Source organism: Tamandua tetradactyla, chromosome 8 (assembly GCF_023851605.1).
Source record: "Tamandua tetradactyla isolate mTamTet1 chromosome 8, mTamTet1.pri, whole genome shotgun sequence".
Lineage (NCBI taxonomy): Eukaryota > Metazoa > Chordata > Mammalia > Pilosa > Myrmecophagidae > Tamandua > Tamandua tetradactyla.
In genome coordinates, this window is record NC_135334.1 from 92313443 (window position 1) to 92337182 (window position 23740).

Genomic DNA, 23740 nt, shown 5'->3' on the forward strand with positions numbered 1-23740 from the left:
CCTTTTAAAAAATTAGAATCTCATGTCAAAGTCCATATATAAAATAAAGCAGCACTTTGTGTGAAGGACCAGTGCAAAACACTGATAACTATAATGAACAAAACATCTTGAATTCAACCTCTTCTTGCCACCTCCAGTTCACTCTGATTCAATCCATCATTATTTCTCACCCAGATTATTACAACCGCCTCCTGCAGGCCCCCTCCCTCCTGTTCGCAGCTCAAGACAGAAGCTAGAGCTTCTGTTAAAACATGGTCAGATCATTTCACTCTGTTTCAAAGCCTCCAGAGGCTTCCCTTCTCATTCAGAGTAAATGTTAAGGTTCTTACAATGTTCTTCCCCCATCCCCAACACACACACACACACACACACACACACACACGTTCTCATCTCCTCCCAGCAGCCTCTCACCACTCCGCTTCAAGCACCCTGGCCTCTTTCTTGGTCACAATTACATTGAGCCCATTCCCACCTAAGCCATCTTGGCACAGGTTGTTCCCTCTGTTTGGAATGCTCTCCAGACCAGGAATAGAAAGGAGCAGCCCTGCCCTGAAGTCCCTACCCCACTTCCCTGATTTATCTTTCCCCATGGCACTTCCACCATATGAAACTGTACACAGCACTGACATGTTTGTCTGCCTCCCCGACTCCAAGACCCTCTATCGAAGAGAGATTTGCTGCCGTTGTCCACTACTGTGTCCTTGTTCTGCTTAGAACAGCGCTGGGTACACAGAAGGTTCTCAGGAAATACTGCTGACTGAATGAATCCAACACTTAAAGAGCAGTTACGTCCCAACACCGCTCTAAGGTCCTTACACATTTAGCCCAATGAACCCTCACAACAGGTTCTACTATTACACCCATTTCACAGCGGAGGAAACAAAGACACAGAGATTCAAGTGGTTTTTCCTAAGTTACACAGCTAGTAGGTAGCAGAATAGGAGTTCAAACTGAGGGTCAGCCTTCGTGCTTTTAAACAATAAACGACACAGATTCCTTAATCTGTACCTAATAGATCTACTCCCTTTGTTTATAACAGGAGAAAGACTTGAAGCCTGCAGAAGGAGACTGCCATTCAAACAGTTAACGGCATGGAACACGCTCCTCAGCTGGGTTTTACTATCATTTATTTCTCCTTTGCTCCTTATAATCTCATTATGAGGAGATATGAGGGCTTTCAGCATTGTCATTTTAGTGATGAGGAAGCTGCTCTGAACTCCCAAGAAGGCTACTATTTAGGAGGAAAATTCAAGAACAGTACTCATTTCACCACTGCTTAAGAGCGTAAGCTGTTCTTCTCAACTTTGCCATGTGAATGTCTTGCTGGGTCTTAAACGCTGTAATCCCGAAGAAAACATCACAGGAAGAGGGTGAGGAAGCAGAGGGCCAGGGAGAGCACAAAAATAATAAGGAAATCTGGATGCGACTAAGGTAAATCAGAATACCTGGATGATATGGTCTATATTTTAAAACTTCAACTTCCATGGGGGACCAAAGGAAGAGATGTTTATTTCATGCAAAATTTATATTTTTGGTAGCACATTATCTACTTTAACTTCTACAGTCAGTTTATTTGAACACCAAAATTACATGGAATCTTGAATAGGGAGTGAGATCTTGTTGTTTTATACAGGTTAGTGTGATGTCCCAATATATCCCAGAGTAATTTGGGCAGAGAATAAAAAAGTATTTGCAAAGTCCCCATCGGGGACTGTGGAGAAAGGAGGAAATATTTAACTTCCCTGTCTGGGAAACTCCTGATATTCTTGTAGGCAGTAGGAACAACCAATTCAATAGGCAGAACTCTCAGTCTTGGGTTTCACCCCAATGAAACTTATTCCTGCAAAGGAAAAGCTAAATCTACTTATAATTATGCCTAAGAGTCACCCCAGAGAACCTCTTTTGTTGCTAAGATGTTGCTTCTATCTCTAAGTCAACTTGGCAGTTGAACCCATTATCATCTCCCACTACGTGGGACATGACTCCCAGGGTTGTAAGTCTCCCTGGCAATGTGGAGCAGGACTCCCAGAATGAGCCAGGACCTGGTATATGGGATTGGTCCCCTTGACCAAAAGGGGACAGAGGAAAATGAGACAAGTCAAAGTTTCAGTGGCAGAGAGATTTCAAACAGAGTTGAGAGATTATCTTGAAGGTTATTCTTATGCATTATATAGAGATCCCTTTTTAGTTTATGGTATATCAGAGTGGCTAGAGGGAAGTACCTGAAACTGTTGAACTGTTTCCAGTAGATTTGATTCCTTTTTTTAAAAAAATATTTTTATTGATAAATCTTAACATACAAACATTCTATACATGGTGTACAATCAATGGTTCACAACATCATCATGTGATTGTGAAAACTTTGTGGCTGATGCTCGCTTTATCCAGGGTATGGACAGATGAGTAAAAAAAATAAGGACAAAAAAATAAATAAATAATGGGGGGGATAAAGGGTAAAAAAAAAAAACTGGGGTTGATTGCAATACAAGTGGTCAATAAGAGACATAGATAAGGGGTTTTTTCCTTTTTCTTTTTATTTCTTTTCCTGGAGTGATGCAGATGTTCAGAAAATGATCATGGTGATGAATACACAACTATGTGATGATATTGTGAGCCACTGATTGTATATTTTGGATGGACTGTATGCTGTGTGAAGATATTTCAATATTAAAATTTAAATATTTTTAATAAAAATAATAATAAGGAAAGAGGATGAGCAGTGCTTTCATTGGGATTTCATAGCTATTTGATCCCAAGCCCACAGTTTAAAAAAATGAATTGCAGTGTCCACTGTAAACTGATGTCTTCAGGTTTCGGAGATCTGCAATAAAAATTTAATCTGAGCAAAGCAATTTCTCCACCTAGGCAATTTTCTTCTTGCTCCTCCCAAAAGATGTTAGAAGACTATCTTTTAAAATAGTCAGATAAGCCACAAAATGCCCTTTAGGCCAAACATCACAAAATTTCTACCTCAAAGAAAGCCCCTATGATAATAAACAACACTGCAAATGTACAAGGGCAAGTTAAATGATTCAGAGTAACTGTCCTGGATGTTCATTTCAAATGTAAAACACACCTTCTGAATTTGCAAACACTGTCAACACAGTAAACTTTTTTGTTTGTTTGTTTTTTGACATGGGCAGGAACCGGGAAACAAAATCAGGTCTCCAGCATGGCAGGTGAGAACTCTGCCTGCTGAGCCACCATGGCCCAACACAGTAAACTTTTTAAATGGATCTCCCAAGCTGGCTTGAAACCAAAAGCAGCACTGTCTGATTAAATTTAATGCAAACCACATATGTGATTTATAATTTCCTAATAGCCACAGTACAAGAACAAAAGTTAAAAAGAAACAGGTGAAATTAATTTTAATAATCTATTTTATTTAACCCAATACATTCAAAATATTATGGTTTCAACATGTAATCAACATAAAAATTTTTGAGACATTTTACTCTTTTTTGTAGTATTAAGTCTTCAAAATCTAGGGTGTGTTACATGCTTACACAGCTCAACCAAGACAATCCAAATTTCAAGTGTTCAATAGCCACAGGAGGCCAATTATAAATGCCTGGCACTGTCTCTCCCTCCTCCTGACACAGGAAAGTGTGCAGGCCGACGAGAGCTTGGAATCAGGGTGCTTTATTTTCCTCGTTGCTAAAGCAAACAGCATGCAATGGGTTGGCTCAAACAATGGCAATGTACTGGCGAACCACAGTTTTCAGACTAGGAGAAGCCCAAACCAAGGCATCATCAAGACGATGCTTTCATCCCAAAGACTGGATTCTGGGGCTGGCTGCCAGTGATCCTCTGTCACATGGCAGTGCACATGTGGACTCTACTGGACTCTCCCTTCTTTTCTGGTTCCATTGACTTTCGACTTCTGGCTGTTCCCTCTGGCTTTTGTGTCTAACTTTCACTCAGTCTATAAAGAACTGCAGACACCTGGTTTAAAACCCAGCCTGACTCATTTGGACCATACCTTAACTGAAGTAACAACTTGAAGAGATCTTATTTTCAAAGGGTCCACATCCACAAAAATGGACTACGTTTAAGACCGTGTTTTTCTGGGGGTACACAGCTCCAAACCATCACACAGAGTTTCTAGTTAAAGAGGCTTTTTAAGAGCAAGAATTTGTTGTTAGGCCAAAACAAATGATATTGATACTTTGTAGATGTAGTCTGACTATTCCTTTACGTATCAATCTATTGATGAGGATCTTACCCTTTCAGTAACAACAAGTACAGCTGACTTCCAATTAGCAAGTTCCAGACAGACCTGGAACAGGTTTTGGCTCCTTATTTTGCAACATTAAATCCTGTCAGAACCAACTGCAGGCTTAAAAGATAAATGTGCTGTAGTAATTCTTGGGGGAAAGGATGGGACTGGGAAGAAGGGATTATGATGATGAATAAATTGAATGATAATCCATTGTACTTATGAAGTCCACCAAGAGGTTCTCACACTTGTCATCTCATCAGACACCTATGCCTAATGACTCTGAGACTCTGAGTGTCTCAGTGACCAGCCTGAGATTGACCAGGTAAACAGAGGCAGAACCAGGAGAAACAAAAGTCCAGGGCTTTGGCCTCAGAGTCCTGTGTTCTGCCAGACTTCCTAAACTAAGCTGCAAGGGAGAATTGGCGGAAAGTACTTATTTAAAACAGACTCCCAAGCTCTGCCCAGATGTGCTGAGGCAACTGAAGTGGGGGACAGGGGAGGACCCCAGGATCTGTATTTTTAAGACACTTCCCAGTTGATTCTAATGTTACCTTTCTTCGGGAATGACTACACCAAGCCACCCTGCAAGCATGCCTTCCCCTCAAGAAAATCCAATGTGCAAAAACCCACACTTGACAAAACACGGTGTTACTCTCCATCCAATTCTTTCACTGAATTGATCTGTTGACATTCCTTTTGCTTATGCTCAGGCATGTTACAACAGACAGGTTTATAAGACTTCTTAAATTCACACTGAGCAATTTGTTAGAAATGTTGTTCGCTGCATTTTCAGTGACCTCCCTCCAAGGAGCCTACAGAAAATTCCTTTTCTGACTTTGATAATAATTACAATAGTCAATATTTATTGAGCATTTATGTTCTGCAAATTTACATGCTCTCATTGAATCCTTAACAATAATCCTATGAAGTTGGTGCTATTAATATCCCATATTCAATTTACAGATGAGGAAGAAGAAGCTCAGGAGAATTAATACTTGTAATAAAGTTCAATGTGAAGTAGGCCTGTATTATGCAAAAGCTTCATCATCACTATTTTTCCTAGTATTAAAAATCATCAACCTTCTTCAACACCATGTTCCAACCTTAAAAACACTGGGTTGGCCTTTACAAGAGCCTGCCCACCCTTTACATAGGTGCTCCTCCCCTGAATCTCACAGCCTCCCAAATTTGCCCCTATAATGGGCTATCTTTGTACTGAGGAAGTTCACAAAGCCCATAGTGCTTGGTAAGTGCTGGATGGTTGGATGGATGGGTGGATGGGTGGATAGATGGTTGGACAGATGGATGGACACATTCCTGACAGAAGGGAAGAGAGGTCTATATAATAAGACTTTGTCAACTGTGTAAATGGGAGCTCTGTAAGGTTTCTAAGCAAGGGATAGGATAAAAACTTTGTTACAGTAGTATCTGGAAATATCTGAAGGGGACGGGCTGCAGGGAGAAGTGGTGAGAGGGCTACTTGGGAGGCCCTACAGATAGCAGATCTGAAGAGGCACAGCATCCAAACAACAATAAAGACAAAAAGCAGTTTTGAAGTGGTCTGGGATCTAAGTCCAGGAAAAGGCCAGACCCTGGGTCCAGTAGGGGCCTGAGAGTGATCACTCTCTGGCCTTGAAGGACATTGTTTCGTGGTTCCCTCATTTAGGTCACTGATGCCTTTGGTTTTGTTTTTAAGGGGAAAAAAGTTCCCAGCCTTGCAATTCCAGTCTGCTCGTGACAGAGCCACAGACATAAACCAGCTAGATTTCCTCCACTGTGGTTTCCACGGCACAACATCGGGGAAGTTCCTCACTTTGCTAAGTTCTCCCCGTGGGGACAGCAAGAACTCTCTGGGGTGCCACCTGTGCTCTACCCCCACTCTGCTAGAGCCCGAAGGGTGGGCAGAGTCGGCCCTGCCTGAGAGCCAGCAGTATGTGCCACAAGTTCAGGTGCCATGAGCATGAGGCTGAGGCTTCCAGGTTTTCTTCCAGGGCTTTCTCCCAAACAATCCAGTCATTGGATAACCAGCTCTAAGGTGGGCTGGATGCCCCCAGACACCAGAGCCCCCAACCCTGAGACCTCCCCATTAAACTATGAAATCATCCTTCACACACAAGGCAAGGTTATAAGAGACAACATGAGGGGGTAGAAAAACTTTGAAATTGGACACTGAATATTTTTAGGGTTTGGGAATCACTAGGATTTTTATCTGGTTTCCTTTTTTGATATGTTCAAAGAATTTCACTTTAAGGGTCTCCCAAGAGGTTGACAGAACCAGGATGCACAGAGGGTGCCACAAACCTGCCCACCAAGCCCAACTTTACTGCCTAATTAGAAGAGAAAATCAAGACACTTGAGGCTTCTGGTTTTTAAATGAAATCTCAGCAGAAAACAGCATAAAAGTATTCATTACCGACAGGTCCAAACTTGCTGCGGGTCTTAATGAGCCTTCTGTGAGACTTCCACCTGGCAATACATGCCCACTATACGAAGAAGTCCTGGGGGGAGCATTCCCTCAGCACCTCTCTACTCTGTGGGGTACATCCCTTTCTACTGATCAAAGTGGAGGAGGAAGGAGTCATTTTCAAGTGAAAAAAATACATCCCACCCACTCCAATCAAGATGGCAGAGGGAGATACTTGAGGGCTCAGTCTCCCCACATCTTTGCATAACTAATAAGAACTGGCAGAAACATCTTTCTAAAAGCTCCCCAAAACACTAAAGGACTGCAGTAACAGGGTGAACATGAAATCAAGAAAAAGTCTACATGAAAGCAGTAGGATCTCATGATGCCCGGATTGGCCCCTTCTCCCCTTAACAGCCTGGGACAGAGCCAGCCCACACTCCCAGTGCAGATCCATGTTCCCACTTCCAGAGGGGGAAAATTAATCCTCATGCACATCCTGGGAGCATGTATGTCTGGCACAAGCTGTCTGATGGTGGCCTGAGGGACTCGTTGTCCCAGAACTTGCTTTGTTTGTAAAGGCCACACACAGAGCTCTCCTACACAACGCTGTGGGACAGCAGTAGTTCTGATGTCTGAGTAAGGGACTGTAGGTTGGAGGACATATAATGCGGTGTGCCTAGACTAGGATGAAATTGTTTCCTAGGGAAAGGTCAGTTTTGTTTGTTCGTTTCTTTTTTTTAGGAGGAGAATTTTTAGGGCCACATGTACATGCCCCAAACAGGCCTCAAAATGTCCAGGCTTAGCACCAAGGGATTGAGAAAACCTTCTGGACCAAAAGGGGCAAAAGAGGGAAGAGTGAAATGAGGCAAAAAACAAGTGTCAATGGCTGAGAGATTCCAGAGTCGAGAAGTTATCCTGGAGGTTATTTTTATGCATTAAATAGATATCACCTTTTTAGTTAAAGTATAACAGAGAGGCTGGAGGGAACTGCTTGAAAATGTAGAGCTGTGTTCCAGTAGCCATGTTTCTTGAAGATGATTGTATAATGATATAGCTTTCACAACGTAACTGTGTGATTGTGAAAGCCTTGTGCCTGCTACTTCTTTTATCTACGTTATGGACAGATGAGTAAAACACATGGATTAAAAATAAATAAATAATAGGGGGAACAAATGTTAAAATAAATTTAGTAGATTGAAATGCTAGCGATCAATGAAAGGGAGGGGTAAGGGGTATGGTATGTATGAATTTTTTTCTGTTTTCTTTTTATTTCTTTTTCTGAACTGATGCAAATGTTCTAAGAAATGATCATGCTGATGAATATACAACTATGTGATGAAAAAAATGTTCATATTGTATGTTGATTGGTTTTATTAATAAAATTTAAAAAAAAATAACCAGGCTTCAACAAAAGATTACAAAACATAATGAAACAGGAAGTGATGGCCCAGGCAAAGGAGAAGATTAAATAAAGCATTAGAAACTATCAATGAGGAGGAGCAGAACTTGGGCATGACAAAGACTTAAAGAATGGTCCTAAATATACTCAAAGAGCTCAAGGACAAAAATAATAATGGTAGCTGGCATTTACTCAGCTCTTCCCATGCACCAGGTTATGGTTTACCCGGCATATCTCACTTAATCCTTGCCTTATGAGATAGATACTTTCTTTAGCCCAACTCTGTTGTGCAAAAATAGAGGCTCAGGGATGATAAGTAACAGAATGCACAGACAAATCCAGGCTGTCTAGATCCAAAGCCCAGGATTTTATCCACTGTATCATGCAATCATCTAGATAAGCTGTGTAAATTAAAATTAAAAAATTTAAAGGCCACACAAAACATACGGAAAAGGAGAAAGCTGGAGATATTTCTGGGTTAGTAACTGGTCGATTTCAATTAGAGACTACTTCTTGTAAGAGCTGGTCCACAGTTGCAGATTTTAAAGAGAGGAAAAAGATAGTTGCAGCTCAGAAAGGGCAAGGCTGTTTGCATGACAATATGCTGATAAAGATATATACATAATACTCAAGCATATCTAAGTACTAGCAGGTCTATGTTTCCATTTATCTTCCATTTCTATCCCTTTGAGATACGGCAAGTAAATTCTGAGGAAATTAAGGCCTAGAAAAGGAATGGAAGAACGGAAATTATGGGATGTCACATAGCACCTTGACTGTGATCTTAACTAGCCCTAAACACAACTAAATGTTAATGCACTATATCCATGGTGCCCATCCTGACCCAAAGTGGACACAGGCATTTTTGCCAAAATCTGTTCTCCTTGTCCTTCTCAGCAATACGACCGTCAAATTTTATTTTATTTTTTAATTTGTATTGCTAAAACAAAACAACATATAAACACAAACATTCTTAACATATGAACATTCCATACTTGGTGTGCAATCAATGGCTCACAATATCATCACATAGTTGCATATTCATCACCATGATCATTTCTTAGAACATCTGCAACACTCCAGAAAAAAAGAAATAAAAAGAAAAAAGAAGAAATTCATGCATACCATACCCCTTACCCTTCCTCTCATTGAGCACTAGCATTTCCCTCTACCCAATTTATTTGAACATCTGTTTCCCCTATTATTTATTTACTTTTAATCCATGTTTTTATATCTGTCCATATCATAGTTAAAAGGAGCATCAGACGCAAGGTTTTCACAATTACACAGTCATACTGCAAAAGCTATATCATCATACAACCATCTTCAAGAAACACGGTTACTGGAACACAGCTCTATAGTTTCAGGCATTTTCCTCTAGCTTCTAGAGGTCTGCATTCTAGGCAGAGGGAACAATAAATGCAAACTGGATTCCATACTTTCACAGACAAGTCTTATACTTTGTCCTCTTCACTGTAACCAGCAAATGTCGTGCATTGGTCAAATGATTAAATAAATATAAGATTAAATGGATATGAAAAAATAAAAAAATTATAGGAAAGTTCTTTTTGAAATACTAGGGTGACTGTAATCTACAAGAAGCCTTAAGGTCCTAAGATTTTGTGCAGAAAAAAAAATGAACAAATAATAATTATGTAAAACACCCCAATTTAAAAATTAAGCTAGAGATATGGTGAGGACAGAGGCTTTTCAGAATAGAAGAAACTGAGACCTTGGATCAGATGTTTTATATACAAGATTTCATTTTATGGGCTTCCAGTCAATCACAATGGTGGTGTAACACATATCAACACAGACCCTTTGATCAACCAGCAAAAACTGTCATAGATGGGAACTCTGCATTTTCTGCAAGTTTTTCCAGTAAAGCTACGACTTCTCCAATAAAAAGAATACAGTATTTGCTATAGCTAAAATAAAACTTGACATCTTCCTCAATCCCAGAAAGTAGTTACCAGTAACTGGGTAACCGCCAAACCAAGAAAATGCAGCTTTAAAAATAGTGGGAGAAGGGCAGGCCACGGTGGCTCAGTGGCAGAGTTCTCGCCTGCCATATTGGAGACCTGAGTTCGATTCCCAGTGCCTGCCCATGCAAAAAAAAAAATAGTGAGAGAAGCATGTAGCACCCATGCCAGATCCTTCCTCCCCTGCTCCAGTGGGGTGCAGAGTAGTCTTCACTCCCTGTGTGGGTCTTTGGTCCTGTTCCAGAAGGAGCACGGTAACCCTTGTGTACATATCAGGGTGACAGTTTGGCAGTGCAAATCTATGGGATGGCAGCCTGAAAGACTGAACCAAGAAAATCATCTGGGGATCAACCTCCCAGAACTTGCCCTGCAAGCAGAAGAAGCTCTGTGAACTAAAGCAGTCTAAGAAACAATTAAGTTAAAGTAGTCTGGGGAAAAGGATTACCTCCTTTAAGTGATATAGTAGAACACCTGGGAGAGGGAGAAAGTCTGTTTCATAGGGAGGAGAGCATTCAAATTCCCGTAAACCTGGGGATTTCTAAAACTGCAAGCAAGCACAACCCCAGGACAAGAGGCAGGCTAAAAACAAGCAGAACAAAACAAAAAAACCCAGAGATACGAACCCTAACTTCACATTTCCCTTGGGCTGATCTTCTTGGTATGAGAGCTAAACTCTGAAGGAGAGTACCAGCCAAACACAAAGCAAACTGCAAAGACTGTGAAAGGTATTTTTTGTCTTTGTTTTTGTTAGCTCCTGGCTCTCAAGAAATTCTCTGTCATATCACTGGCTGGATACAAACTTAAGGAACACACAGCTCAAGGACTGAATCTCAGAGATAAAATATAAAAATATATCATATGCAACAAAAGATTACAAGACAAAGAAACAGGAAATGATGACCCATCCAAAGGAACAAGACTGAAATCTAGAACAAGCAATGAAGATCAAACTTTGAACATAATAGACAAAGCCTTTAAAAATATAACCCTCAATATGCTCAAGGAGATAAAGGAAAACAATGAAAGAATTAAAGGATATCAGGAAAACAGTAAGTGAATAATAGGAGTATTTCAATAAAGAGATAAGAATTTTAAAAAGGAACCAAACATAAATTTTTGTGTTGAAGACCATAAACTGAAATGAAAAATTCCCTAGAGAGTTTCAATAACCCTCTGGTGTTGGCAGAAGGAAAAAATCAGTGAATTCAAAAACAGGACAATTGAAATGATTCAGGCTGAAGAACAGAAAGAAAAAATAATAATAAAAAAGCCAACACAGCCTAAAACAACTGTAGGAAATCATCAAGCATACCAATGCGTACATAATGGGAGTCCCAGGAGGAGAAGAGAGTATGCAAAGAAACAGTGGCAGAAAACTTATCAAATTTAACAAAATAAATCAACATATACATTGAAGATTACCCAGTGAACCCCAAAGAAGATAAATCCAAAGAGAACCATGCCCAGACACAAAGTACTCAAATGGCTGAATGCCAAGGACAAGGAGAGAGTTCTGATAGCTGTAAGAAAAAAGCAAGGGGTTATGTACGAGTCCAGATAAGATTAATGTCACTTTCTCATCAGAAATCCTGGAGGCAAAAAGGTGGTGGGAGAGAAATACTTAAACCACTTAAAGAAAACAATTGCCAATCGAGAATTTTGTTTCTGGTAAGACTGTCTTTCAAAATTGAGGGAAAGTATAAGACATTACCAGATAAATATAAGTTGAGTGAGTTCATCACCACGAGTCCTGCCCTACAAGCAGCAATAAAGGAATTTCTTCAGATTGAAAAGAAGTGGATAAAATGGAATAAAGAAATAAAGACCTCTGGTAAAGGTAACCATATGGGTAATTATAAATGCCAGTACAATTGTGTTGTATTTTTTTGATATATAACTGCAGTTTTTACTTCTTATAGGTTCTAAAATGCAAATACCTAAAAAGTAATGATTAATCTATGGATTGGGACATACAATACATAAAGATATAATTTGTAACAAGTATAGCAAAAAGGTGGCAGGATGTAGGGGTATAGGAACATCGTGTATGTGTGTACTATTAAAGTTAAGTTGGTATCAAATAAAACATCATCGTTATAGATTTAGAATGCTAAATTTTAGTCCCATGGTAACCAAAAATAAAATATATGAAAAATATATACAGAAAGAAATGAGAAAGCCTTTAAAATAGTAAATTGTGAAAAAAAAATAAAATGAATATGTAAATAGGCATTAACTGAAAACTTGAGGGACAAAAAAAGTATACGACAAAGAACAACTAGCAAAATGGCAGAAGAAAACCCTGCATTAGCAGTATTTACTTTAAATGTAAGTGGATTAGACTCATCAATCAAAAGGCAGAGATTGGCAGACTGGATTAAATGTACTACCAAGTTCTTTTTTACTCTTATTTTTACTTTTATTCTTATTTTTATTTTTTGGAGTATTGAAAATGTTCAAAAATTGATTGTGATGATAAACGCACAGCTATATGATGATACTGTGAATCAATGATTGTACACTTTTGATGATTATATGGTATGTGAGTATATAACTATCTCAATAAAATTGCTTTTTAAAAAAAGCACCAACAAACTATACTGTTTTCAAGAGACATCTTAAATCCAAAGACATGAGTAGATTGAAAGTGAAAGGATGTAAAAATATATATACCATGCAAATTGTAACCAAAAAAGAGCTGGGGTAGTTATACTAATATTGGCTAAGATAGACTTTGAGATAAAAATGGTTATAAGGAACAAACGAGGGTACTATATACTGATAAAAGGGTCAATTTAATAAGAAGACATGGCAATTATAAATATATATGCACCTAATGGCAAAACCCCAAAATACATGAAGCAAATATTTACAGATTTGAAGGTAGAAATAGATGGTACCTCATTAATAGTAGGAGACTTCAATATACCACTTTCAATAATGGATAGAACATCTAGACAGACAATCAAAAAGGAAATAAGATTTGAATGATATTAGAAACCAACTAGTCCTAACAGACATGTAGAACATATTGCCCAAAGAATACACAGTCTTCTTTAGTTCACCAGATCATGCTCCAAAATAAACGATTATGTCACAACATCTCAATAATTTCAAAATATTGAAATCATACAATGTATCTTCTCTGACCACAATGGATTGAAGCTAGAATTCAATAACAGAGAAAGAACTGGAAAATTCACAAATATGTAGAAACCAAACAACACACTGCTAAACAACCTATAGGTCAAAGAAGAAATCACAAAAGAAATTAGGAAATATCTTGAGGTAAATGAAAATGAAAACGCAGCCTACCAAAACTTATGGTATGTAACAAAGGCAGCGTTGGGAGGAAAATTTAGAGCCCCACTAAATGCTTATATATTTTTTAAAAATGCAAAGATTTCAAATCAGGAACTTTACAACTGCAGGATCTAGAAAAAGAAGAGCAAACAAAAGCTAAAGGAAGGAAATAAAAAGGATTAGAGCATAGATAAATGAAATAGAGCATAAAAAACACACAGAGAATCAATGAAGATCAATAAAATCTACAAGCCTTTAACTAGACTGACAAAAAAAAACAAAACAGAGAGATGACGCAAATAAGTAAAATCAGACATGAAAGGGCAGATATTACTAATGATCCCAGAAAAGTAAAAAGGATTATGTGAGCATACAATGAACAACTGTACAACAACAAGTTAGATAACCTAAACAAAATGAGCAAATTCCTAGAAACACACCATGACCTAACATGAACCAAGATCACAGCAGACCAATAACAATAACAATGAAAAGCCCAGGACCAGATAGCTTCACTGGTGTTTACCAAGCATTCCAAGGGGAATTAACATCAATTCTGCCCAAATTCTCCCAAAAAACTGAAGAGGAGGGAACATCCCTACTCATTATATCACTAACATTACCTTAATACCACAGATAAAGATATGACAAGAAGAGAAAATTTTAGACCAATATCCCATAAGAGTATAGATGCAAAAATCCTCAACAAAATACTAGCAGAATGAATTCAACACCACATTAAAAGAATTATACTTGATGAGCAACTGGGTTTTATCCCAGCTATGCAAGGTGGTTCAACATAAGAAAATCAATTAATATTATTCACCACATTAACAGAATGAAGGGAAAAAATCACACAGTCATCTCAATTGATGCAGTAAAGACCCTTGGCAAAATTCTGCATTCCTTCTGGAAAAAATACTTAGAAAACTAAAATAGAAGGAATTTCCTCAACATGATAAAGAGCTTATATGAAAACCCACAGCTATTTCATATTCAGTGGTGAAAGACTGAAAAGTTTCCCTCAAGGATTTGGAACAAGACAAAGATGTTCACTGTTACCACTACTATTCATCATTGTCCTTGAAGCTCTAGTAAGACCAATTAGACAAGAAAAATAAATATAAGGCAACCAAATTGGAAAAGAAGAAGTGAAAGTTTCCCTACTTGCAGAAAATCCTGTAAAATCCATAACAAAGCTACTAAAGCTAATAAACAAATTTAGTGAAGTGGCATGGTACAAAATCAACATGCAAAATTCAGTAGTGTTTCTATACACAAGTTATGAACAATCTGAAGAAAAAAAATCAAGAAAAAATTCCATTTACAATAGCAAATAAAAGAATCACTTACCTAGGAATAAATTAACCAAAGACATAAAGGACTTGTACATGGAAAACCACAAAACATTGCTAAAAGAAATCAAAGACAACCCAAATAAATGGGAGGACATTCCATGTCCATGAATTAGAAGACCAAATATTGTTAAGATGTCAATTTTACCCACAGCAATTTTGAGATTCAATACAATCCCATCAAAATTCCAACAGCCTTATTTGCAGAAATGGAAAAGTCAATTACAAATTATATGGAAAAGTAAGGGGCTCCCAATAGCCAAAAACATCTCTTAAAAAGAAGAATGAAGTTGGAGAACTCACACTTTCCGATTTTATAAATTAACTACAAAGGTACAATGATCAAAACAACATGGTACTGGTGAAAGGACAGTCTTTAAAACCAATGGAATCAACTGGAGAGTTTATAACCCTTACATCTATGGCCAAGTGATTTCTGACAAGGCTGCCAAGTCCACTCAATTGGGATAGAATAGTCTTTTCAACAAATGGTACTGGGAAAACTGGATATCCATAGGCAAAAGAATGAAGATGGACCCATAACTTACCCACAAACAAAACTAACTTAAAATGGATCAAAGACCTAAATATAAGAACCAGGACTATAAAACTCCTAGAAGAACATGTAGGGAAGCATCTTAAGGACTTTGTGTTAGGCATTGATTTCTTAGACTTTAAACCAAAACCAGAAGCAACAAAATTAAAAAATAACATTAAATTAATGGAACTTCATCAAAATTAAAAACTTTTGTGCATCAAAGGATTTCATCATGAAAGTAAAACAACCTACATGTCTTTATTTCTTTTTCTGAAAGTCTTTTTATTTCTTTTTCTGAATGTCTTTTTATTTCTTTTTCTGAATGTCTTTTTATTTCTTTTTCTGAATGTCTTTTTATTTCTTTTTCTGAATTGATGCAAATGTTCTAAGAAATGATCATGATGATGAATATGCAACTATGTGATGATATTGTGAATTACTGATTATATATGTAGAATGCAATGATCATATGTTAAGAATGTTTGTGTTTGTTGTTATATTTTTTTAAAACTTAAAAATTAATATAAAAAAACACAACCTACAGAATGGAAGAAATTTTTCCATTTCTTATAGATCTGATAAGGGTTTGATATCCAGAATTTATCTAGAAATCCTACAATTCAATAAGCCTAACAACCTAATTTAAAAATGGGCAAACACTTGAATAGACTATCGCCAAAGAAGGTGTGCTGGTTTGAAAGGAAGTATGCCCCCTAAGAAAAGCCATGTTTTGATATAAATTTCATTTCTTAAAGGTAGAATAATCCTTATTCAATGCTGTATATTTGAAACTGTAATGAGGTCATCTCCCTGGTTGATGTAATTTAGTCAAGAATGGTTGTTAAACTGGATTAGGGGATGACATGTCTCCACCCATTTGGGTGGGTCTTGATTGGTTTATTGGAGTCCTATAAAAGAGGAAACATTTTGGAGAAAGAGATTCAGAGAGAGCAACACTACGAAGCACAGAGTCCACCAGCCAGCGACTTTTGGAGATGAAGAAGGAAGACGCCTCCCAGGGAGCTTCATGAAACTGGACGCCAGGAGAGAAAGCTAGCAGATGACACCGTATTTGCCATGTGCTCTTCTAGCCGAGAGAGTAGCCCTGACTGTGTTTGCCATGTGCCTTCTCACTTGAGAGAGAAACCCTGAACTTCATCAGCCTTCTTGAACCAAGGTATCAAGGCATTCCCTGGATGCCTTTAATTTGGACATTGTAGCCTTACTTTAATTTGGACATTTTCATGGCTTTAGAACTCTAAACTAGCAACTCATTAAATTCCCCTTGTTAAAAGCTGTTCCATTTCTGGTATATTGCATTCCAGCACCTAGCAAACTAGAACAGAAGGTATGCAAATGGCCAAAAAGTATATGAAAAGATGCTCAATATCGCTAGCCATTAGAAAAATGCAAATCAAAACCACAAGACGATACCAATTCACATCCATTTGATGCAACTGTCATAGAAGAAAATTTGGCAGTACCTCAGAATTACTACACAACCCAGAAATCCCACTTCCAGTTATATATCCAAAGAATTGAAAGCAGGTACTTGAACAGATATTTGCACACCAATGTTCATAGCAGCATTATTTACAATTGCTCAAAGGTGGAAGTAACCCAAGTCAATCAATAGATGAATGGATAAACAATGAAATACATACAATTAAATATTATGCAGCCTTAAAAAGGAATGAAATTCTGACATATGTGACAATATGAATGAACCATGGAGATACCATGTTGAGTGAAATAAGCCAGACAAAAGGACAAATATTGTATAATCTCATTGATAACGAAATAATTAGAATAAGGAACTTTTTAGAGTCAGAAGCTAGAATACAGGTTTCCAGGAACTAGGATAGAGGTAGAGAACAGGGAAATAATGCTTAATTGGTACAGAGTTTCTGGCTGGTTTGATGGAAAGGTTTTGGTAATGGATGATGGTGACGGTAGCACAATATTGTGAATATAATAAACAACACTGAAGTATATATACATATATATGTATGTGGTTAAGAGGGGAAATTTCAGGTTGTGTATACATTACTGGAACATAAAAAAAAACATAGAACTTGACAACATAAACAGTAAACCCTATTGTAAACTATGGACTATAGTTAATAGTACAATTACAACAATATTCATTCATCAATTGTAACAAAGGTTACCACACTAATACAAATGTCAATAATGGGTTGGAGGCAGACGACCACTCTATATTTTCTCCATGATTTTTTCTGTAAACATATGACTTCTCTTTTTAAAAAACTATTTTAAAAAATTTTCATTTTTTTGTCCTACATATTTTTGTACTGAAAAATACAGAATTTATAATGACAATTTATATCAGGGCTCTCTACTGATTAACTTTTGAATAAATGGTACTGCATTTAAGGGCACAAACTCCAGCTACGGCTGATAGTAAATTTGGTTGGAAAGGAAGATGTTTTTCTAGTTTGTGTTTATTTTATTGTTGTTAAATAAATAAAAAAATCTATTCTTTGTGAGCAAATGCAAAGCAAATTTATATAGTGTTTATATGTTTCTTCCCCTTTCCCATCACTAAACTGGTAAAAAGGGAATGTGACAAATTGCAACCAGATATATAAAAGAATAATTTGGCCTTTATCATAGCTAGAAAGTTGACCCATCAAACAGAAGCCTATATAAAGCTCAGGGACTGACCCCTGAGACAACAGGAAGCTAAACTGAGTTGGAGCATTGAGTGTTTTACTGGGTGGACTTAACAGTCAGAGGAAACTCTACAAAAGATATTTGTAGGGTCCTATATACTTTGTGTGTTAGTTAGATTCAGTTGTCAGCTTGGCCAGGTGAGCATACCTAGTCTTGTTGCTGCGGACATAAGCCAATGGTAAGTGAACCTCATCTGTTGCTAATTACATCTGCAGTCGGCTAGGAGGCGTGTCTGCTGCTATGAGTGGCGTTTGACTTAAGTGGCTGGTGCTTAAATGAGAGAGCACAATGTAGCACAGCCTAAGCAGCTCGGCATTCCTCATCTCAGCACTTGCAGCTCAGCCCAGGCCTTTGGAGATGCAGAAAGAAGTCACCCCGGGGAAAGTTGTTGGAACCCAGGGACCTGGAGAGAAGACCAGCAGACCATCTTGTGCCTTCCACGTAAGAAAGAACCTCAGTGGAAAGTTAGCTGCCTTTCCTCTGAAGAACCAACAAAATAAATCCCCTTTTATTAAAAGCCAATCTATTTCTGGTGTGTTGCATTCCGGCAGTTAGCAAACTAGACTTTGTTAAACAATTACAAAAAAAGATCATAAAATTGAATAAAAACATCATCATAAATGTTCTCTTATCCATACTACTGAAGCACAGAATAAAAACCTAATAATACAAGATGCTGTAGCATTTGAAAGGTCACAGAAATCTTCCAAAATAGTATCTCTGGTAGGAAACAAAATAAAACAGTTAAGAAGAGAGTTAAAAGTTTCCCATGCCTCGGGGTTTGAAACATGGCGGACGACATGGATCAGCAACAAACTACCAACACCGTAGAGGAGCCCCTGGATCTCATCAGGCTCAGTCTGGATGAGCGAATTTACGTGAAAATGAGAAACGACCGAGAGCTTCGAGGCAGATTACATGCTTATGATCAACATTTAAATATGATATTGGGAGATGTGGAAGAAACTGTGACTACTATAGAAATTGATGAAGAAACATATGAAGAGATATATAAATCAACGAAACGGAATATTCCAATGCTTTTTGTCCGAGGTGATGGTGTTGTACTAGTTGCCCCCCCATTGAGAGTTGGCTGAAAAAAAAGAATTTGTCCTGTGTGGAAAATTGGAGACTTTGTACTATCACCTCTTCAAATGTCGAAGATATGGAAAGGAGAAGTCGGTGTAAATTTTGATGTTAAGAAATAACCAAGATTTTTTCATGATTTGTAGATAACTTTCAAGTTCTTAAGCTAAATAGAATTTTTATTTTTTGCAACCCTTCCAAAAAATGTAATCACAAGATGTAGAACTGTTTTCCAGGCATTGGTTTGCACCATTATTTTTCCAAACAATTTCTGATTTTTCTTCTTCAAATTAAACCTGACTTCCTTTTTTGATTAAAAAAACAACAGTCAAAAAAAAAAAAAAGTTTCCCATGCCTCACTTTTATATACACTGATTCATTTAAAAGTTGGTCTCTTCAACTGTTAGCATGATTTTTACTTCTCTTGTCAGACGGATTTGTATTTATTTACTCAAATATTTCCCAAACAACTGTTAGATACACAGCACTATGCTAGGCGCTCTAGAGAAAAGGGAGAAAATCTAAACTCCTAACAAACCATGGCGCTTAGGCTGCAGCAGGATTATAGTAGAGGCTTGCAGGTGAAAGGAGGAAGGGAGGAGAGGAGGGAGGGGAGGAAGCAGGCAGGCAAGCAGGTAGGCAGGCCCTTCTGCACATCTATATGGCAATTTCCTTCCCTCCTTCAAGGCTCAATTCGGATGCAGTTTTTTATTAAGCCTTCCTTTTTCTGTATCCCATGGAATGGATGGCCTCTCCTCTGTGTTCCTGAACCATTCTATACAAAGTCCCAATGAGGCCATTTGTCTCATTATGGTTGTTATACAACCATCTGCTTGTACCTTCTGGACTGGGGCATCTTTTAATTTTATTGTGGTAACGTACACAATAACATAAAATTTGCCATTTTTACCATTTTTAAGTGTACAGTTCAGTGGCATTATTACATTCACAATGCTGTGCTGCCATTACCACCATCCATTACCAACTCCTTTCCATCACCCCAGATGGAAACACTGTACTGAACTGGGGCATCTTGATGTGCCATGACTTAGTCCTCTCTGATTACCCAGCCTCTAGCACAGTGCCGAGAACACTGCAGAGGTTCATTTAGTGTTTGAATTAACTGAAGAAGGCAGTCATACACATACGAATAGAGGAGATAAGGTATACATTCAAGCTCAGAATCAATGAAGCTTAAAGAATGTCACTAATTTAAATAGAGTTCTAAGTTGTTCTTTTTCCAACTGGTGCTGAACATGAGCCCCCACCAGAGGGTGCCATTTGGGAGTTCAGGATAAGAAACACAGTTGGGCTCAAGCCACCTCACCAAGGTATGAAATAAAACACCCAGAGTAATCAGAAAGGCCAAGGGCCAAGTAAGGGAAGTTGCCCGGCTAAACTAACTCACAAGCCTCCAACTTTGGGGGCAGAGCAGAGTCTGGAGCAAGTCACCTCCCATCTGTTCCCCTCTAAAGGAAAACATAGTGGGGGTTAGGGGCAGGTTTAGAATGCAAGGGGCCCTGTCAGTTAAAACATTCTAAGGGAATGTCTTCAAATTTCTTCTAGGAGTCAAAGTCCTCCAACGAGCTCCAATAAGCATTCATCTTCTTGTGTCAAGTAAGCAGATAGATATCCACTTCCTGACAAAGTCAAAAGAAGAGAAGCCATGTGGTGGGGGATACACAATGACTCCTCAGGGAGTAGTTCCCGGGTTTAAGCTACTGGGGAGTGGACTAAGGAAGAAAATACAGCTCTGCAAATGTCAACCAACCAAGAAGAAACTCCTTCAAATCTGGGGCTGCCAGGACCTTGGGGCTCCAGACTGATTCAGGACCAGCAGTACATAATAGAAGAACTGTAAATACGACCTCCAGGAGGCTCAGGAGTGACGGTGGGGAAAGAACAGCATTTTGATTATAAGGACTGCTCTCAGTTATCTGAAATAAAGGCAGGTTTTGGAATAATATACTTGCTTATTTAGAATGTGGAAATTTAGAGAACACACAAGAAATAAAAAATGACTGCATTGGGCGGGCCATGGTGGCTCGGCAGGCAGGAATGCTTGCCTGCGATGCCAGAAGACCCGGGTTCGATTTCCGGTGCCTACTCATGTAAAAAAAAAAAAAAAAAAAAAAAAATGACTGCATTAAGGCTAGATAGACACCCAGTCATCTAGAAAGGGGAAGAGAGACCAAACACAGTCACATGGTGGGAGAGGGTAACACACCCACTGATCTAGTTTGCAGAAATATGTTCCTTTCAACTCTTTTCACAAGGATGAGGCAATCGGGCATAGTCTATTGTCAGAATGGAGGAGCTCAGTGGTGCATGCACATGTGTGTACATGGACATGTGTGTACATGGACATGTGTGTACATGGACAAGCTGAATGCTCACTCTGTACCTGGTGCTGTGCTTGGCTTGGAGGTTAGAGTTATTAATGATGGCCTTGCAGGTGCAATTCTAAGAAGGGTACTAACCCCCATAGCAAATCAACACCTACTTAGAGTAGATGCCCAGTGAGAAGCGACTTGCCCAAAGTCATGGAGCTAATTAATGGCACAGCAAAAATTAGACCCCAGCTCAACATTCCTCCCATCACCTGGTGCTGTGGCTCTCTCCCCCTGTCCACAGAACCCTTCAAAGATCCCATGCCCACAATGCTACAATAAGTTACAAAGGTAGCTTATATTTTTAAAATACCTAATATAGGACCATGACAGGAATAATGGAAAATTCTGGCAGTCGTAGATTTTGCAGGTCTGAAGTCTCTCCAGGAAGCCTACTCTTGGCTATGCCCTAACTCCACATTTTGTCTACAAAGGGCATCTCAGCTAGCCTCACTTTGAGTTTCCTGTAACTGGATAAGAGACAGGAAATAGTAACTCACCCTTATCAGAGGTCTCTGGCAGTTAGGCACTGGACAGTCCTGTCAACTTACTCTAAAGCAGTTTAACCAGTCTCTCCAAAAGTTATGCTGCCCTAAAGAGAAGGATTCAGTAAAAACAGCACAGACAATCCCAACTGACACAGCAGGTTTAAGTGCTACATACATGAAATGTGTGCCATTATCTATCACCTTCCCTGGTTTTAGGCAGCATTAGTCACTCTTACTAAGGAATTGTCTTAATGGAAGAGATAAGACTTTCCATATAGCAACACAGAGCCCAGAAGTTGGAAGAGAACAAAAAAAGAGCCTACTTCACAACCACTTTCAAACTAAATCACGTAGGATATTCAAGAATACATGTCCTTGCTAATCTGAATATAGAAAGAAGTTCAAGCACAAAGATGTTTAACACATTATTACTTATAGGCATTACAGAAACTGGAAACAACCTCGGTGTCCAAAAACAAGGGATTGATTAACTGATGGCACACCCCGATGACAGACTGCCAGCTTCATGATGGTGGGACCTTATGTTAAAAACTCAGGACCTGTCCAAATGGATCAATAACAGCATACCACATAGCCATTAAAAATCACTTCTTGGAGGAAAACATGATGTCATGACACAACATATATGGGATTTTTTTTTTTTTACATGGGCAGGCACCGGGAATCGAACCCGGGTCCTTGGGCATGGCAGGCAAGCACTCTTACCTGCTGAGCCACCATGGCCCACCCTGGGATGTTTTTAAGAAAAAAGAAAAAAAGCCTGTATATGCATGATCCCAATTGTGATGAAGGGAGATGTGCATGTATGCACGAGAAAAAAAAAGACTGGCATTTATCTATGCAAAAAAGTGGTTCTTTCTTTTTCTTTTCTTTTTTTTTTTTAACATGGGCAGGCACCCAAAATCGAACCCGGGTCTCGGGCATGGCAGGTGAGAGCTCTGCCTGCTGAGCCAATGTGGTCCGCCCCAAAAAAGGTGGTTATTTCTTGATGAAGGAATTATTAGGTGTAATTTTTACATTTCAACTTTGTAATTTTCCATTGTATTTTCTAAATGTTCTACAATCGAATATGTATTATTTTCACTAAAAAAAAAGAATAACTACTTTGTAATGCAAGATATACAGACTCTATATATGCAGAGACTATAAAACTTCAATATTTTTAAATGTCCCAAAACCTCTAGAAGGAAACATGCTCAGATCTTAACTTTGATTATCTTAGGCAGTAGGATTACGGGGATTTATTTTCTTCTTTGCTAATTCCTTACTTACAAAAGCATGTATTGTTTCTCTAACCAGAGAAAACAATATTTAAAAGAATAAGAAACACAAAGGCTCTCATCCAGAAGCACAAGCAGCACCCACTGTAAAAATGGGAGTGTCAAGGCTGGGGAGGGGAGGGCACCCAGACCTCTGCCAAAGCCAGGAAGCCCCACGTCCTTATACTGGGTGACCGGCCTCCAGCCACAGGGCCCCTTCATACCTTTGACCCAGCTTCCCACCGAGACCACTGACTGATTTATTTCCAGCCTCTCTCCATACTTACTTTTTTATAACTTTTTAATTGTATAATATATCGTATACACAAAGCAAAAAAATAAAAAAGCAATAGCTTCCAAAGGACCCCTCAACAAGTAGTTACAGGACAGATCCCAGAGTTTTTCATGGGCTACCATACAAACCTCTCCGATTTTTTCTTCTAGCTGCTCCAGAATATAGGAAGCTAGAGGGCTTGAATATTTTTTTTATCATCACAATCCATTTTTCGTGTGTGTGAAAAATAACATATATACAAAAAAGCAATAAATTTCAAAGCACAGCACCACAATTAGTTGTAGAACGTATTTCAGAA

At 38.5% G+C, this 23740-nt stretch overlaps 1 protein-coding gene and 1 pseudogene across 5 annotated transcripts in view; one reads left to right on the plus strand and one right to left on the minus strand.

Annotated features, from left to right (window-relative positions):
- Nucleotides 1–23740, minus strand: part of PLEKHA7 (pleckstrin homology domain containing A7) — a 226942-nt gene that overhangs the window by 144505 nt on the left and 58697 nt on the right. The window lies entirely within an intron of this gene.
- LOC143643678 (U6 snRNA-associated Sm-like protein LSm3 pseudogene) lies at nucleotides 18680–19313 on the plus strand (annotated as a pseudogene).